Here is a 17870-nt window from a genome sequence, read left to right as displayed (position 1 = left end):
CAAAGATACCATGAAGTTGACTGCCTCAAAATATGTACAGATGTCTAATTCTCAACGCAAAATATCTATGCTAGGCAAGAAGTATGAAGAATGGATATTGTTAAGCAGGTGGGGATTGACCTTCAGCTGATGTGCTGCTTTCCTGGTGAGGTGCAAGCTGTGCGGTTCAATGCCATGCAGCTGTGACACTGATGTGCACTCGGGTTCCTAGGCTTTGCAGGTGCATCCTACATGAGTGTGAGGACCACGTGCTGGGTTGAATTGAGAGACTGTATGTGCTGCTGAGAGGCTGTAGCCATGCATCATCCTCCACAGCCTGGAAGTACCCATGCAGCGATGTCTGGTCCAGAATTTCAGACCAACATGTCTGTGTGGTAGCTGGAATATGAGAACTCACCACTCAACCTGTGTTTAGAAAATATAAATGTATCATAATTATTTCCTAGGTAAGGTGTTGGGATTATTACAGATGGTCCTCAGTGACTTCTATTGTGCTTCCCATCTGACTGTGACAGATCATAGAAGAAGAGAGAAAAATTTAACATTCAGATGCCTTGTTTTCAGTTAATAATGTGCATGGTGCTTGTGATGGCAGTGTGTATTGAGCTCTTGTACACCACTTTTCATTAGCTGAGGTGCACCTGGAGCATAAACAACTACAGCTTGCCATGGTCCTCTTGATTAGTCACCTGGACTACATGTGTAAAGTACACTCAGCAGGAGCAGGGCAGAAACGGGAGCCCTCTCCCATAGTCATCTGCACCCCTCCGAAAGCATAAACTATATCATAAACTATAAGCTTAACCTTTGGAAAATATAAATACACCAGAATCGAGACCTCCGTTTTTAAATATATCTGATTTGATTTCCTATAAAGAATTTGGCACATTAATTGATGACAGGGGGTTTTGCCGTCTGATGCTTTGATTCATTTAACTTCCCATTAAGCAAATAACAAAAGTGTCCTTGCAGCATAATGGAACAGTGATTCTTTTTTTCCTCATTGAGCCCTGGTGGGAAGGAATTAGCTCCACTAAAAAAATTTCGGCTGCTTTAGATTGTATTTCATACTGTACCAGGGAGAAGTCTAAGACATCTTGTAATCTTCACGCTTTGTCTGCAGTATTCTCACTGCTTGAATGAGCCCTTATGGTATATAATAACATTGGAACAAATTGAACACACTGTAACAGCTTTTATAATTCTGTCCAATTTAAACAAGCAGTCAAGTGTTGACACTTCATCAATTTTATTTAAATATTTTCTTGAAAATACACTTGGTGGCTTTGTTTCTGCAACAGTGAGAGAAAATATGGTGTACTTCTTGAACAATTAAAATGGTTTCAGACATCATTTCTCTAGAATTTTTCTCTTTTTCGGTGTTAAATACATTCTGGGATTCACCTTTTTAGATGCTATTAAAATTCTGCTCCTCCTGCACCTTTTGGTCTGAAAGATCCACAGAGGACAACAGTACGTATGTTTTTCAGAGCTGTTCATAGCTGCTCCTGAGACAGGCAAAGTGCCTCTGGCTCCTTACTCTCTGCTATTTGCAGCATGTTTATTTTTAATGGGCATGCAATGAAATGTTATCTGTAACGTTACGTAAACTTATTTGCGAGAAAACAGCAGTGACTATTTTGAGATTTTAGGATGAGAGGGGCCAGGAGAGTTCAGAATGCTTTGCAAACCATAGACTGAAGCTTAGCTAATGCCTCTAAAGCACAAGGAAGGTCATCTGCACCAAACACAGCAGTTTAATGCTTTGTGATTGCAGAGTATTAGAAATATTTCCATCAGTGGCCTTTACATTGGATTATTTTGAGAACAGTTCAGCCCAGAAATGAGGAATGTCTGTAGCTGTGTTTTTCTAGTGATAGCCAGTTTTCAGCTACTGAAAATATTTGTATAACATATGTTTTGCTTTTTCATGAAGCATAAATCAAATGAAATGGGGTTTTTGTGATGTCATTTTTTTATGTTGTGGTTTTACAGTTTGAGGTGACCATTGGTTTATTAATTATGCAATTATCTTCCCCAGCTTTCTTTTTAAGGGTCCAATTACGTATTTCTTTTTAGTTAGGGATACATCTAAACTGTGGCACGTAAAGCTGTTCCTTTCCAACACTAAGTCCTGATCAAGTTTGGCCAGAACTTGCAAATATAGGTGGGGAGATGGGTTGGTTGGGTTTATTTGTTTGGTTTCTTTTCATGCATTTTCACAACAGGCTTCTTTCAGTGTCTGAAAGTGTTAAAAAACACATTAAACAAGCCCTGCTAGACCAGCACTCAGGTATTTTTGTTGAAAAAGCAAGGTATCTGATGATCCTAAGGATGCTTCAAGCATGATTTATACCAGTTCCTAAGGTAATAGCACTGGGGCTTCGTCAGCCTTCCCTGCAAACCTTCAGAAACTGAGAAGGGGGAATGAAGTGATTGTATTTATATTATGGTATCCAATGAACATTAGTTCAGCTTTAGGTGTTAGGGAAGAGGAAAACAGATGCTCTCCTATTTTTGCAGAGGGAAGGCTGTTGTGACACAGTATTTCCAGGAGATCTGGTTCAAGGATGCTCCTTTCTGCTGGGCTCATCAGGGAGGTTATCTGTTGGTGCAGTGCTTATGATGGGAACACTTCTCTGTTAGGAACTGAGCTGTATTTGTGATCAAGCTGACCGAGGACATCAAACAACTCCCCAAAGGCATGTGGCAACCCCTCTATTTAAAATTCAACCAGTGACCTAAAGGTGAAACTCCTTTTTACAATGTCACTCTGAACCTTGATGGTTGGTTGCATCTCTCTGTCTCCACAGGGACAGTGTCTTGCTTTTTTGTTACATTACACAATAGGAGGAATTATTCTCCCAGAAACTAATAAGCCAGAAGTTCATCTAACTTTAATGTTTCTTCAGAAATCAAAAATTCATTGCTAACCCAATCTATTAGTCATTTTCTCTGAGGTGGCAAACAAATACTATCATATATCATTTCTCTCATTTTTATATTTTCATAATGCTTCTTTATTACTTTCATCTACAATAAAATGTATTTTATCCTTAGACACCAGATTTTGACATGCACAGTTTTCCTCTCTTATTATGTAAGAGGTTAAACCCTTCAGTTCCACCCCTTTTCCGGAGCATAAGGCCTCCTTTCTCCCCCCATCCCCATCATCCCTCGTAGCACCAAACTCCAGTGTGAGCCTGCCAGTATGCTTGAGCCAAGCCTGCTCCTCTGCTCAGTGTCAGCCAGGGGCATGTTTGAGAAAGTGGTGTCATGGGAAAACTCACTGACTTGAGGTTGCCGGCTGGGCATGAAGAATTGGGTAAACTCTGTATTTCCCCAATTATAAGTGGGTAAACTCTGTTTGCTCTTGGCTGTATCACTGTTTGGAAGGGATACTCCACTGTGATGCATAAAGCATTGCCCTGCAGCATACCTCCCAATTTTATACTGTCCACAGACTTGGGTAGACTCTTTGGATCCAGCTTCTAGACTTCTTTTTATTGCCACAACAATAAAAACTGTAAAGAAAAAGAGGAAAAATCAAGTTCACATAGTCTAGGACTTCATAGGCCAGTGCTGAAAAGCCTTTGGCTAGATTGTGCATGGGTGAGGGATGTTGCACTTGTCAAAGACCTTCCTACAAGACGAAGGACAGAGAAAAAGATTTCCTTAAAAAATACATTGAACTTAACTTCCTCACTTTAATACGTAGCATTTGTGTGATTCATGATCTGAGATGTTTAGTGTAGGGTATCATGTAGAAAGCTCCAGTTATTTGACCAAGTGACTAACACAAATGAAATGTCTCCTGCTCACTCATGAAGCAAAAAGTTGGACAAAGCACCTGAACACTACTTGCAGAACTAGCTTAGTGCATGGTATTATAAATACTTACACAATTTTAGTTACTCCACAGGTGCCACAATTTTGTACTTGCTGAATTGCCACTCTTCTGGACATGTGTTGAAGCACACCACCAACACCAGCCACTATGGCCCTGATTTATATTTTGTGGAAGTGAAGGGTAGGGGGCTTATGGTATACACCTATGTCTTGCCTGACTCTTGATCTCTTGATCTGAGATATACCAGCACAGTTGTGTGGTGATTAGTAATATTGTATTGCTTTTTCTAGGTCATCCCTTTCCTTTTAAATATCTTATTTTATAATCCCAAAAGGAAATACGGTGAATGAGCATGTTCCATTGCAGAAGTGAACTTTTCTGCAACTTGGGAGGTATTAAATTAAAACAGTGTGCTAAACGAACAGTTATAATTGCTTGGCACTTAAAGAACTTACTATAAGTGCTATAGCTATTAGAACCATTTAAAATCTTGATTGCAGAAAGAAATGTGTGTGTTAATCTGTAAAATAATTAATCTATTCTCTAATTTATCATTGTTCCATAAAAATAGCCTTTTGAAATTAGAAATTACTCTAGAGTAATTAAATACATTTAATATGCTGCAATTTTTTGTGAAGGTGGATACCTTAAAAGGCTCATAGTTTAACATAATATCTCAGTTATATTAGCCTTTCATATGACCTTTTCTGCATTTAATAAAGTTAATAAAGTCTTTGAGACTAACCATTTAATGAAAGGACTAGTCTGTAAATTATGGTATGTTTTCTTATTAGTTATGCTATTTGACTAACAGACAAGCTTGACCATACTTTACATGCAATTCTTTCCACCTTTGTTCTTCTTGGGCTAGAGTCTTGTTTTGGCATATTGGAGTATTATGCTACTTCTAATATTTAGCAGGAAGCATCAGAATTGCAAGTTTTTTTTGTTTCACATAGACTAGGCACAGACCATGCAAATATTCAGCTGGGATAGTACTGTTGGAGGGAGGGATGGAGTTGAGTGATTAGGTACAATGCCTGAATGCAAATTCTACTGGTAGTTTTAAGAGGGCTTCTGTAATATATTTCTTATTAGAGCACATCCATTTCTAATGCGAGGGCACCCAGCTGTCATGTCAAGTCAGAAATAATGTGTCATCTTTGGGGCAAAATAGTTCATGATTGTAGCAAATAGTTGAAAACTGTTCGTTTGTACTTATTTTGACAAAAATGAAGACTACTTCTGAATGAACTTGCTGAAGTCTACCTTAACTATGAACTCCCATTTTTCAGTAATATGTTTTAAGAGTAATTTATTAGAGACTGATAGAAATACTAAGAAGAGAAAGGTTGACACAATCAAGGGTGAATGCTGCAATTACTAGCAGGTAGTACTAGGTGGCTTTACTTCACTCAGTATTAGTGACATTTTAGTGAGAGCAAGATCACAAAAGAACTGCAGGAAGAACTGAAAGTCTAGAAAGTGTAACTTACAGTAAAAAATGGGAGACATTAAATCTCTCTCTGTTTATGCAAAACTATGTTAAGTGATGTCTCAACTGCAGCATACATATTAGGCTGGGAAGCGATTTGTCTAGTTACAGCATCCTTCTCCCTTAGGAGAAACACCTTCTTCCAATGAGGTTAGTGAGCTACAGAAGCACCTCTCAGACTTGGTGAATTCTGCATCATTTTGAATGTGTAAAATAAGACTTGGGTGTCATTCAAAAAGTAAAGGGTAATTCAAGCAGGAGGAATGACCTTGATGCAGTAGATACAAGGTGAAGTTCCTTGCCACGTGTTATTCAGGTGTGATTAGATCGTAATGGATCTTGTTGGTGTTAAAAAATCTGTGAATCTGCCAGTAAATGTTCCAGGCATTTTCCATAATGTAATGCCTCCTTCCCCATTTAAGCCTCCCCATTTCAAACAGACTAGCTTTTTGAATATCAAAACCTCTTGTCTTTGATTTGTACAATGTTTAGATAATCCCAATTGCTATTTTAAAAATAGAACTATTAATTTGCCAATCCCTGAGGAAATTTGACCTGGGAAACCAAAAATATTTTCAAAACTCTGTCATGCATTGCTGAACATATTGAATTTCTTATTTAATTTCTAGTTACTGTCTTTTCTCCAGTATCTGTGATGCAGTTTATTTGGCAAAGTTTTCTTGGTGGTCACAAGCTAAGAATTACAGCACATGGGTTAAGCAGCTGATACTACATAACACTTAAATTTATCTTTCAAAAAACTGAGTCAAAACAGCTTTAAAATAATCTTATATGAATATTACAATAAATTAGTTTGAAGCACTGACATTCTCATTGGCTTTCAGAATCCTAGAAGAAGTAAAATTGTTCCAGTGCATTCAACACTAAATACTAAATAAGCTCATTAATCTAATAATGAAAACTTAAATTAAGGTGTTCCAAATAAAATCATAAATTCTAATGGTTCTTGCAGTTTTTGGCTAGTGGACTTCTTTCTCTTAAAGGTATTTTGTCACTGTCCCCCTGTGAATATTGTTAAGGTTGAATTTTTTCCTTACTTCTAGATGCTTACTCTTCAAAAAATTACATGAGGTGGATCAATGTAAAAGATATTTTTATGAAATAGGTTCCTCTGTAAGTACTTAAAATTCCTAAACATTTCAAAAATCATCAGTAAATTTGCTCCTCCCACTCACCTTGTTAGTAGGAGAACATGCTCTGTCTCAGAAAAGAAACACTGAAAATATCTGAGAATCTCATTTGGATTTGGGGTGTGGTTGTTTTTATCCTGGCTGTGCCTCTGAGAGTCATAGTAATTCTCTATTGTTTGCTGCAGGAAAGCTGAATTCTGTTTCTGTGGGTGGGAATATTCTTTTCATATGGAAGCATTTGCCATTTGTTGATCTTTAAAAAACAAGTGTCCTACATTAACACACAGAGCACAGTGTTAACATGTTAAATATGCAGTTTGGGAGTACAAGTTAGTTAAGCGTTATTCCTAGAACTGTCCCTGCCTTCACTGAAGCTCATGCAAATAATGAAGTAAATAGAAAAACAAAAAGGGTTTAATTTGTGATCTGTAAGGAAGTTGAAGGTGGAAAGTGTTTGCCAATGGAAAAATGTGAAAGTTAAATGTCATTCTCTCCACTTTTTTTTTTTTTTCTTTTCATCTTTTGGAATTTGACTGTATGAAAAATAAGACCCATTCATAGTGTGGAAATGTTGGGAGACTTCTCTCCAGATGTGTAATGATACAGAATGGCTTTTAGGAACGACGGCAGAAATATTTGTGGATTCATGGATTTCGTTCCTGGAAAACAAACTGTAATAGCATCAGTATTGAAAACTGAATAAAAAATCAACCGTTCAGTAGCATTCCAGGAAGACCATGCATACGCTGCTCTTGATGGGAGGAACACAGGTTAAATGGATTAAGATCTGGCTTGCAGCTCTCCCAAGTAGTTTCCTATATGAAGTCATATGATGAGTGTTTCTAATAGAAATCTTCAGGGCTTGGTACATCCTCAACTATTCAGAGTTTCCACTGGTGGTTTGGAATCAAGTTTAAAATTACTACAAAACACAGATGATGTAATTGCTATTGGAATGATAAAGAATGATGAGAACAAGCTGATCATCTGGCCAGGGTGATTGTTAGGGTGAGTCCACTCTGTCCACTTTGTTCATACCTTGCTTGTACTGGAGTCCAAAAAGAAGATGCAACAGTAGAAGAAATCACTTCCTTGAACCTGTTGGCTGCCCTATTGCTAACGTAGCCTGTACATTACCTTCATTGCCACAGGGTCTCACCCGTGCCTCTGCAGGTCCTGTTCTGCAGAGCTGCTACCCTGCTAGCGCACCTCCAGCCCGTACTGTTGCAGTGGGTTGACCTGTTCCAGTACAGCACTTTGGGTTTCTATTTCCTGAATTTTCTGAGGTCCTTGTCAGGCCACACCTGCACTTTGAGCTCTCTGAACAGCAGCTCTGCCTTCCAGCATACACAACTGCTTCTTCCACAGATCTAAGGAAGATGCAGGCCATCCCTGTTGTCTGGGTCGTTGCTGAAGATGCAAAGGGTACTGGCCTGTCACTGACCCCGGAGGGTCACACCTCTCACAACCAGCACCAGTTAGACCTCAGATTGTTTATGACTACACTCTGAGCCCAGCAGTCAGGTCAGTTTTCCACCCAATTTTGTTCCACCCCTCCAGTCCATAATTTTTCTGGGGACTGAGGTTAGTTTGTCTGGCTTATAGTTCTCCAGATCCTGCTGCTTTTTATTTTGCAGCGGGAATAACATTTGCTTTTTTTTCAGTCATTGGGGACTTCCCCTGATTGCCACAACTTTTCCAAGATTATAGAAAGCAACCTCTCAGTGGCATTGGCCAGCTTGTTCATGCAGCCCATCCAGTAACATTAATTCGTATTTGCCCTTTTTACTTAAACAATCCCCAATTTCAGCTTCCTATACCATGAGTAGTACCTGTTACCCCTTCTCCACAACTCTGCTGCCAGGCAGAGACCTGAGAGTTACTTTAAAGTTTAAACCACAGTGATTACTTTCTTACTATTCTTTTGTTACTCATTATAGCTAATATAGTGAATAATACAGCACTTGCACAGCATTTTTTCCCAAGCAGTCTAAAAGTTTTACATGGAAAGGAGGCTGTAAAAACATCTTGACTGGCTGTGCAGGGCACATTGGAGGATTGAAGCAAGGATCAGAAAGCTTTTTAGTGACAGAGATACTACTCAGAATACTTGTCCCTTCCTTAAGCAGCAAACACATCACGCTTTCATTTGCAGGTGACATTTTAGGTGTAAATGTCTGAGGCTTCTGAAGAACGCTTTTGATAGTAGACCTAGCTGAACAAATACGAAGCTGAGAAATCATTTATAGAGACATCTTCCTCAAAGGAGCAAGTTCAAAATTATTTCAGTGACAGTGTCTCCAGGATCTTGTTAACATTTATAAACTTCAGAATGGGAACCCTTCTATTTGTCTTCAAAACTGATTCTACAGATTTGGTCTACAGTGCTACTGAATTTCTGAAGAAGAGAATTTATTGAGCATCAATTTTTTTTCCCATATATCTCTCTTTCCAGTGGCATTATGTGTCTGTTCAAGCAATAATACCAGCCAAGCCACGGAATAGACCACAGAAAACACTTAAATGTGAAAGAAACTAACTATACATTTGTATTTTGTAGTGGGAATTCCTCAGGAAAGGATTGTGGGCTACTTAGGAATGCAAGAGAAAAGGTGCGCAGTTACTGTTCTGGCTCTGACATCAGCTGCCATCATCACTGAACAATTTATGCTTCCTCAGTTTCCCTAATGATAGCACTTACCTGACGTGTGCTAAGGAGCTACTTTTTGTCTGTAAGGTGCAATAAAAAGGAAGGAGTCTTCAATACTTTCCTAATTAAGCTGGTCTGTATTCTGCTGGAATCATCAGACCTTCCATTTATTTAGCACAAGAGCAGCTTTACCTGATCAAATGTTGTGGATGTGTGTAAAGAAAATAGCAGTGTATGTGAAAAGGGCTTCCTACAAATGTATTTTAGGGACATCTAAACAAACTTGTCTGCAAGAACAAAGCATGCACCTCAATGTGAGCAGCAGTTTATTCACATTCTCCCTCCAAAGAGCCAGGAAACCTAATTAAGAATTATTATCCATGGGGGCCAGTCTGTCCACAGCTCTTGACTGCTTCCAGTGTCTGTGACAGAGCACTATCTCAGTCACCATGTAGGCCTTGGAAATCTACCACAGAAAACGAGCACATTTCCTGTTGCTTATCTGGCTAAACTGGATTTTAAAACAATTCAGTTCTATTAACTATGTTAAACCTGAGCAATGACCTTCTGGGGCAGCAGAATTTTTATACTTGTTGCTGCTTTTTCTAAAGAAATCTAAAGTAAAGACATAGCTGAAGGCATGGTTATTCAGACTCTGGTCTACAGACTCCTGATTAATCCTAAAAATGTACAATTTCATCTGCTACTAAGAAAAGAACAAGTTTTTTGTCAGTGGGCTTGTTGGTTGGGATCATCCATATGTTAGAAAATGTTTATGGATTTTAAAGTTGGAAGCAGTTCAAAAACATTAATATGGCATTGTGGAGGGAAAAGAAGTTGAGCAGCTTGGTTTCTTAAAGGGTAGATTCTCCATTCCTACAAGCAGAGACATGAGGGTTTAGAGTATTGACATTTCACAGCTATCCCAGATTCCCTCGGGGATGTGTAATGTACAAACACCTCACCAGCTGGATGCTACTGGAAGCAACTTACAAAAGTAAATTAGAGATACAAGACAGAAATCCTAAAATTATCTGAGGACAGAGGTTATTGTGAAGAATCCTAAAGTAAAGTGGTTTTACCTAAACAAGGGTTGTCAGGATTGCCTGCCTGCTTCACCCCCTCCCCAAATCCAAACCCATAGCACAACAACCAAAGCACAGTGAAAGGTGCTGGGAGCTGGCTGAGAAACATCAGTACTTGCTTTCCCATCTCTGAACAGACAGATGTAAAGAAACAAAAAAACAAACTTATCGCCAGTGAAGTCACAGAAGTGATTTTCAAAAATTTTTATACCTTGTATTCCCTAAATAGGAAACTTCTAGATGAAGGACTTTTTCCTTCCTCTTTATTTTCCACACACACTTACATAACAGTTCATGTGAAATATTTAGGAGCTGGGTGTTTTTCTGATGTACAGTTCTTATTTCTAGACTGTTTGTAAAATGCAACAAGGTTACTCCGGAAGTTTAATGTCTAGTTTAATGCTGCATGCAGGGTTCATTTGGAATGATGATCCTAAATTTCTCTCTGCCTTGCCGGCCAAATTTGGCTGTAGCCATGGGTCAAGCGCCAGAGAAAGATCTGTAGTCTGTTAAGGAGCTATTTCAGAAATGCGTACAAACAGACGAGATTTCAAAGAACCACAGAGCTGGCAAGGTCTCTAGAGAGCTTCTAAACATCCTCCGTTCCAACATGGTCTCGCCAATGCCTCTGTCATTTCTTTCACATTTGTTTAGGCTGTTCTTGAAGACTTACTATAATGGAAACATTATAGACCAGCCGGTTTGTCCTAGTTCTATTCTTAGCACTCGGGGAGGTTTTTCTAATATCCAACCTAAGTCTTTCCTGCTGCAGTTTAAGTGCATTAGCTCTCTTTCCGTTATGAATCCAGAGATGTGGTTATATTTCCACTTACAGCAGGTTTTTACATGAAGTTCATTTTTTCCTTTCTTAGTGTAGTAGTGTATAATTGCTCCTACTGATCATCATCCTGGGTTTTTTTTCAAGTATCATGTTAGTGAAGATTACTTAACAAATTCTCATCGTGCTCTCCATGTCTCTGCTATATGGCCCTGATTATTTAATCTCTTAGCATAGAAAGACTCTATTCGTCATGTTGTTCTATAATGAAAATACCAAACAGCCTCAGATGCCTGTGGTGCCCTACTCTATTCATCTTTACATTTTTTATTCCCCAAGTATACTGTCCATCCAGTTTGGATCAACCTTATAATATACATAATTTTCTTTGTCCCTTCTGATGTCCTCAGTGATTAACATAACTTTGAACTTTTATACGTGTTTGCTAGGATCAGAAAGTCAGTTCAAAGGGAGACATCATGTATACTGAGGACGCAGACTGAGGTGCTGGACCATACTATATTCTGGTAGCATCTGGAGATCACAGTGCTCTTGTGCCTGACATTAAAATTATCGGTCCTAGGTGTGTGTTTTGGGGTTTCTTCACAGTTACAATGCATTGTAGAAGTAGTTTCTTTAGGTAGATTAGCTCTTTGAGTCTTTAAGGAAAAGAAGATACTGAGAAATGTTGATATAAGTAAGATCTGTTTTGATTAAATTAGAACAGAAAATAACAGAATGGTGAGTTCCACTGGAATAAACATTCAGTTAAAATTTAGAGCAATGATAGAAACTGATTTTTTAATGTTTTATTTTACGTATGTATTAAGTCAAGAAAATATGCCTGCTTGAAGTATTTGGTTTTACTATTTTACTTCACTCTGTGAAAAAAGTTTGGGGTGTCTTTTATTTTAATTTGAGTTGGGAAAAGAGAAAAGCAGAATTGTGTCATTTTCTACAAAATAGAAAGCCCAGCTTTTCCCAGCTCTGCCTTTCTTCTACCTGTCTTAAGCATTTTATGAAACTGCAGTTCTTTTCATTGTGTATTACTGCAGCAAGATAATGTGGGTTAGCAATTATTAGTTTAATCAAAGCAAACCAATCTTTATAGTGTACGAGCTGCTCTCTGGAATTTGATACAGACATGAACTAGGCTAGTCCCAGGTTTTATCAGATTGTCCTGTCATTACTTGAGATGGAAGCAACCAACAAGACTATCATCATCTCTGAAAGAAAAATTAAAAGTACATGAGAGACATATATGAACAGCACATGAAAAAATGAATACTTATCCTCTATAATATTACATTATAGATAATGCTCTATTATATTATAGAGAATAACAGTTCACCTTTTATAATATAGCCAGAGGATCAGAGCATCAACACTGACAAGAGAAGAGATTTTATGACAAAAAGACACACCTCTCTGGACAATGGATAATTTCATGGAGGAAATCAGCACCACAAGATGTTTTAGAGATCAGGATCAAACATAAATTTAAAAAGGATGGGTTACTACATGGGAGAAAGGTCCAACAAAGGCTGTCCAAAACAGTGATCTGAATGCAAATTCCTGTTCAGCAGATCCTTCATCTGTTGATGGCTGGACAGGCGTACTGAAGGAAGAGACCCTGTTTCTCCCATTCTTTCTCACAACATTGGCTGCTGTTTTGATGTCCTAAGTAGCACTAACCTGCATATAGTCCAAACAGTGCTAAATAATCTGGGTAACAAGACTCACAGTACTCTTTACAGTCAGTGGCCCTTTAGATGCAGGAATGTTCTGCGTGTTATTTAAAATGTTAGATGTAAATTATGATGCAGTTTTTCTTTTGAGCCTTTGTCTCTGTATAACATAAATCCAAGGCCCTCGTCCTGCAGCCAGGTGCCTGCAGCTTCCCACTGCAGCAGTTGGCCCGAGCTGAAAGGCAGTGTAACACAGATGGGAAGAGAAAGGGGAGAGGGAAGGTGAAGTGGCTGGGGTAGAGCTGTGTGGAGGCTCAGGCTCTCAGCTTTCCAGGCCAGCTACTCTCAAATGAAAGTCTGGTTTCCAGATTTAGGCCAGAGATAAGCAGGAAATATTAATGATACCAATGATCATTATCGACCTCTTGGGTATTAATTCTGTTCTGTGGTTTAAAAATGCTAACTGAATCTGCAAGCAGATGAGATGCTGCAGCAGCAGCCCTTCGCGTACATACAGAGTCTCTGAAATAAGCTGAATGGGTTTGAAATTAAAAAAAAAAAAAAAAAAGAAAAAAGTTAAGTGTCTTCATTTATATTTAAGAATTAAGGCCATGTGTACATGCTACATGTCACCAAAAGAAGACTTAAGAAAAATACTGCTGAAGGGCGGGCAGTTGTTGTTTTTCTTGCACTCAGGCTTTAACTGGTGTATCTTACAGACTGACCCAGGCCTTTAGATTAATAGCAGCCCCTGGAGAAACAGGCAGCAGCAGTTGTGTAGGCTGCAGTATGCACGTGCAGTCTATACCAGTTTCAAGCAAGCCACAGTGCATTCTCATTTTGTTGTCTCTTTTCACAGCCTGTAACACAGAAAGCTGCAGAAATAGATGGCCACTAGTATCTAAAAATCCCTATTTTGGGCAAATCCTAGGTTAATTCTTGGGGTGTTTCTTTTCCCCATGCAAAAGAGCTAGGGAGGTTCCTAAGCTGTTTGCACAAAAGTGCCACTGCCAGCCTTGAAAATTGTTATTAGTTCTCCAGCCACCATTACTCTCAAGCTCATAACTGCCAGCAGCATGAAGAAGATTGAGTCTGACAGAGCAGCTCTTGCTCTCTTGCCGTGCTGGAGTGTGCGAACCACAGCCTGAACATGTCAGGGCTTTGACACTCTGCTGCAGCAGCTTGTTTTCTTGGCCTGAACAATTTTAGCCCTTCTAACTTCTAGCTAAGAAACAGATTTCATTGTGCAGCTAAAACTAGTTGACAAGTTTTAGACATCGTAATTTTGAAAACATCCCAAATTATACATGTCTTTATTTGTAAACCCCTAAGATGTGCTAAATGGAAAGCATTGAGGAAAGTTAGTTAGTCTGCCTGCATCTTTCTTTAGTTCCTAATTGCAATGGGTACTTGTCCACCAAAACCTGCTGGCTTGATTTTAGTGCAGATGTTCATGTGCAGTCATGATTAAAAGCACATGCATTGGATACTGTTGAAGCCTCCAAGTGCTCTGCATTTATGTCTTTTATTTCAGGATGCTTGGGGGAAAGAAGGGATCATCACTCAGTTAAAAATGCTGTTTGCTTTCTTTCTTCTTTTCCATGCAGCTCTTCTCTTTCAGTCATACAAGTAGCTGCCAGGAAATCTATTAATGGTAAAACAATTTTGAGACATGGTGCAGTGTTTTTGAGAAAACGATCTTGGTATCTTTAAAAACTTTTTCACTCAGTATACTCAACCTAGTGACAATTTAATTTCACTGTCCCTTGGCCCAAGTAATGACTTCAAGTTTCTAATTAGAGAGCGAGAGGAAAAGGACTGTACGTGGTCCCCAGGGCCTGAGCTAAGAGACTGCTAAGAAACACTCCTGTAGTAATTTAGCAGGCATGAGAGCGCCTGCCTGCTGAGCCAGCTCGCCTGCCTCAGTGGAAAAGGGCAGGATCGCTGCTTCACCTGCACCTTGTGTCGGTCCTCCCCAGCCAGCTGGGTCTTGTTTTCACCTCCCCGAGTTGTGCGAGTTGTGTCTTGGGCCCCTCTCTCAGCCCTCCTTATGGCTTACCTGAGCAAAAACATCTGCCTCCCTGTATTAGGTGTACAGCATCCTTTCTGCAGCAAAAAAAACAGGCAGTACTGAATCCATGTCCTTCTCATGGAAAGCTTTATTCCATGCCTTTTGCTGCTTTTCTCCGGTCGTTCTCTTTTTCTTTTTGATTTGCAATGCATTTTAAATTCATTGAGACAGGAAAAAGTGTGATTGCTCTTCTACTGTTTCAAGAAGAGGATATTTGGCTGCTCCATTCACTAAAATAGATAGCTGTAGAGGCACTCTGGGTGCCTTGTCTAATTCCAGATAAGCCTTGGGCACTTGATACACAGCACAAGACAGAATCTAATTATTGAAGTAATTATTATTGCTTTCTCTGCTACACCGTGTTTTTCCAAACCCAGAGCCACCTTTGAAGTCAGAGCTGTGGACCCTGCTGGCAGTGGTGGAATGTGATGGCAATCTGTCAGCCTGGGAACAATTTGACTGTACTTACCTGGAATGAGTTACTTATTTAAAATCTCACTTATCTATTTTTTCACCCTGAAAAGGATATGTGACAGGGGAAAGTTTTCTCTTCTTCACTCAATGCATTCTGATTTTAATGGCTGCATTTCTGAAAAGGTAGTGCTTTTTTTTTCACCTCTTCTGAGGAATCATACTAGCTAAGGCTAAGGTTGGGCTCCCCAGGACTAATGAGACCTGCCAGTTTTTCTTCTTATGGGTCAGTCCTTGTAGGATTGGGAAATGGAAACTATTCAACCAACAATCATGCAAGACTATTTTGCAACAATGTATCTTAAAGAAAGAAAAATCATCCTCTTTTTTTACTATCAAAAGCCTGTCAGTTTTAAAGTGAGGATGTAAAAGTAAAATAAATACTGGCCAGAGTGTAAAAATTTTTCATTCAAATATTTTTAGGTAAGATCTTTAATTCCAGTTTGACTGAGTAGTCATTGCAGTCCTTTGAGTTTATAGCATGCCATTCTATTTAGCAAGTGCACATTTGTCTCCTGAAAGATTTTAAAGTATGTGTGCGTTGGTAGATGTAGATGTAGATGTGTATGTTTGCTGTGTAAAAAAAGTCTTCAATTTATGTATTTGAAAAGAAACAATGGTCCTATCTACTGTTTTCCAATGAAACCTGAGTATTTAGAATCTTTGGATAGACTGTAAAGGTTTATCTACATTCTCAGACTTCTCTTAATGATGGACATGATATAGGAAACATTTTAATTGATTTGAGAAGTTTATATTAGTACAGTAATCAAATGGAATGCAAGTTGATGAGGATAGAGATCTAAATCCATCTGATCTGAGTTTAATGCCCTGAGTGACTGTCATTTAGGATTCTGGTTATGAAAACTTGTATTTGGGGAGCATGTCTTTCTCCTACAAAAGACAAGCATAGCAATGCAAAGATTAATATTTTTTAGAGGAATGTATTAAATTCTAACTTCTCTTTATTAAAATAATTATAATAATTTGATAATAATCTTGCTCTAGGTTGCTAACACTCATCATCACTGGCTCTTTTTCCCCTTTGCATTAGTCTATAGGTGGTATTCGAATGTAGCACCATAAACAGCTTTACAAGAGGGTTCTTGTGCTTGATTTCTTTGACTAAATCCAAATCAAAATGTCTTCAGTTTATACATCTGTAAACACTGCTCTAAGTTTTAGCATGGGCACAATATATCAGAAGGATGGTAGGGAGTGTTTAAACTAATAGAGGTTTGTTTACTTTGCATTAGGTAGTCTGGTCACTGTTGTCAAATTATCTGCATTTGTTGCATCATATGTAAAACTTTGTGCCATTTGGAGCTGCTCATGAAATTATCTGTGAAAACTGCGCTGAGCAACACAAGCATATAATTTAAAATGGGAACTTGGACATTTTTATTCCCAAATGATGAAAAATATGTATTGATGTTTGACTTGTGTAAAATTATGATTGCGATGGAAATAGTCCCATGGCATCTGGAGGAGGAATTTCAAAGCTATGCTTACGGCTCGGCATTTGGGGCAGCTAGACATGCTGCTGCCTTGTTCTGCTTCTGTAAAGTTTCACCCAACCAGTCTTTGCTTTCATGTTTTAAATGGGGCCTTCAGCCATATAGATTTAATTTGAATGAAAATAAACCCCCCTAAAATTTATAAGAAAACAGCACATTCTGTGCATGGTAATACAGAGAATGCAGTAAGCCTATGTTTAAGGCAAATCCTATTTGCATTTACTGGTAGGACTGAGGCTCTGTCACTGAAAGCAAGTTAACCTTTCAACTTAAAATTAGTTGTCAGCTTCTTTTAGTGTTCTTTCTAAGCTTGTATGACTTCTGTTTCACTCTTAATATATTTGCATTTTGACAAGTCACTCACAGTGCACCATGGCAAAATAACTATCACAGCAACTCAGATTTACAGGTTGGAAGAATCACGCTAGTTAAGGATATTGCTTTACTTTGTCTTCTTTTAGGATTAGTTCTGCTGTGTGGATTAGCCAGAGCCCACATACAGTTAGCGATGCACTGAAGAGTCAGGGCAGGTGTGAGGAATTTCTGTCCTTCCCCTCCCTTAAAGGACAGAAATCCTTTAATTTCCCCTTTTATTTTCTGAACGAGGGCTCATGTAATTTTATGAAACATTAAGAGAGAGAAAGATTCTGAGATGGCAGAGAACAGTGTTGCAGCAGGTGTCTTCACTATACCTTAATTCTTTTTGTTGTTGTTGTTAAAATATGTTGTTTCTTTGAAGCTTTGCTGACAAAAATATACAATTTATTGCTTAAGAAGATTGAATCTTTAGAATTGCTTATTTTCCTTCTTACTCCTTTAGTTCACAGCCTGTGGGACAATGTGATCTGTAGACCAGAATGGGGATGTTTACTACAGCTTTGTGTCAGAAATGACTCAAAGCTCCCAGATCTGAACAGCCCTGAACTTTGCAATAAGATCAGATCTGTACTTTGTTTCAATTACCTCTGGTTTTCTATTAATAATGAACTAGCTAAATATACACTGGTTTGCAGATCAAATGAAAGAGGTATTTCATCACCAGTATCTGGAGCATCTAACATTTATTAGGAAATAAATTATATTGGTTTAAAACTCAAGTATGCATTAATCAAAG

General features: G+C 38.5%; 1 protein-coding gene across 1 annotated transcript in view; it reads left to right on the top strand.

Annotated features, from left to right (window-relative positions):
• CPQ (carboxypeptidase Q) overlaps positions 1–17870 on the top strand; it is a 138059-nt gene that overhangs the window by 107436 nt on the left and 12753 nt on the right. The gene's annotated exons all lie outside the window — the stretch shown is intronic.

Source organism: Tyto alba, unplaced genomic scaffold (genome assembly GCF_018691265.1).
Source record: "Tyto alba isolate M040663 unplaced genomic scaffold, T.alba_DEE_v4.0 Super-Scaffold_9, whole genome shotgun sequence".
In the NCBI taxonomy this organism is placed as follows: domain Eukaryota; kingdom Metazoa; phylum Chordata; class Aves; order Strigiformes; family Tytonidae; genus Tyto; species Tyto alba.
This window is presented reverse-complemented; position numbering and strand designations above follow the sequence as displayed.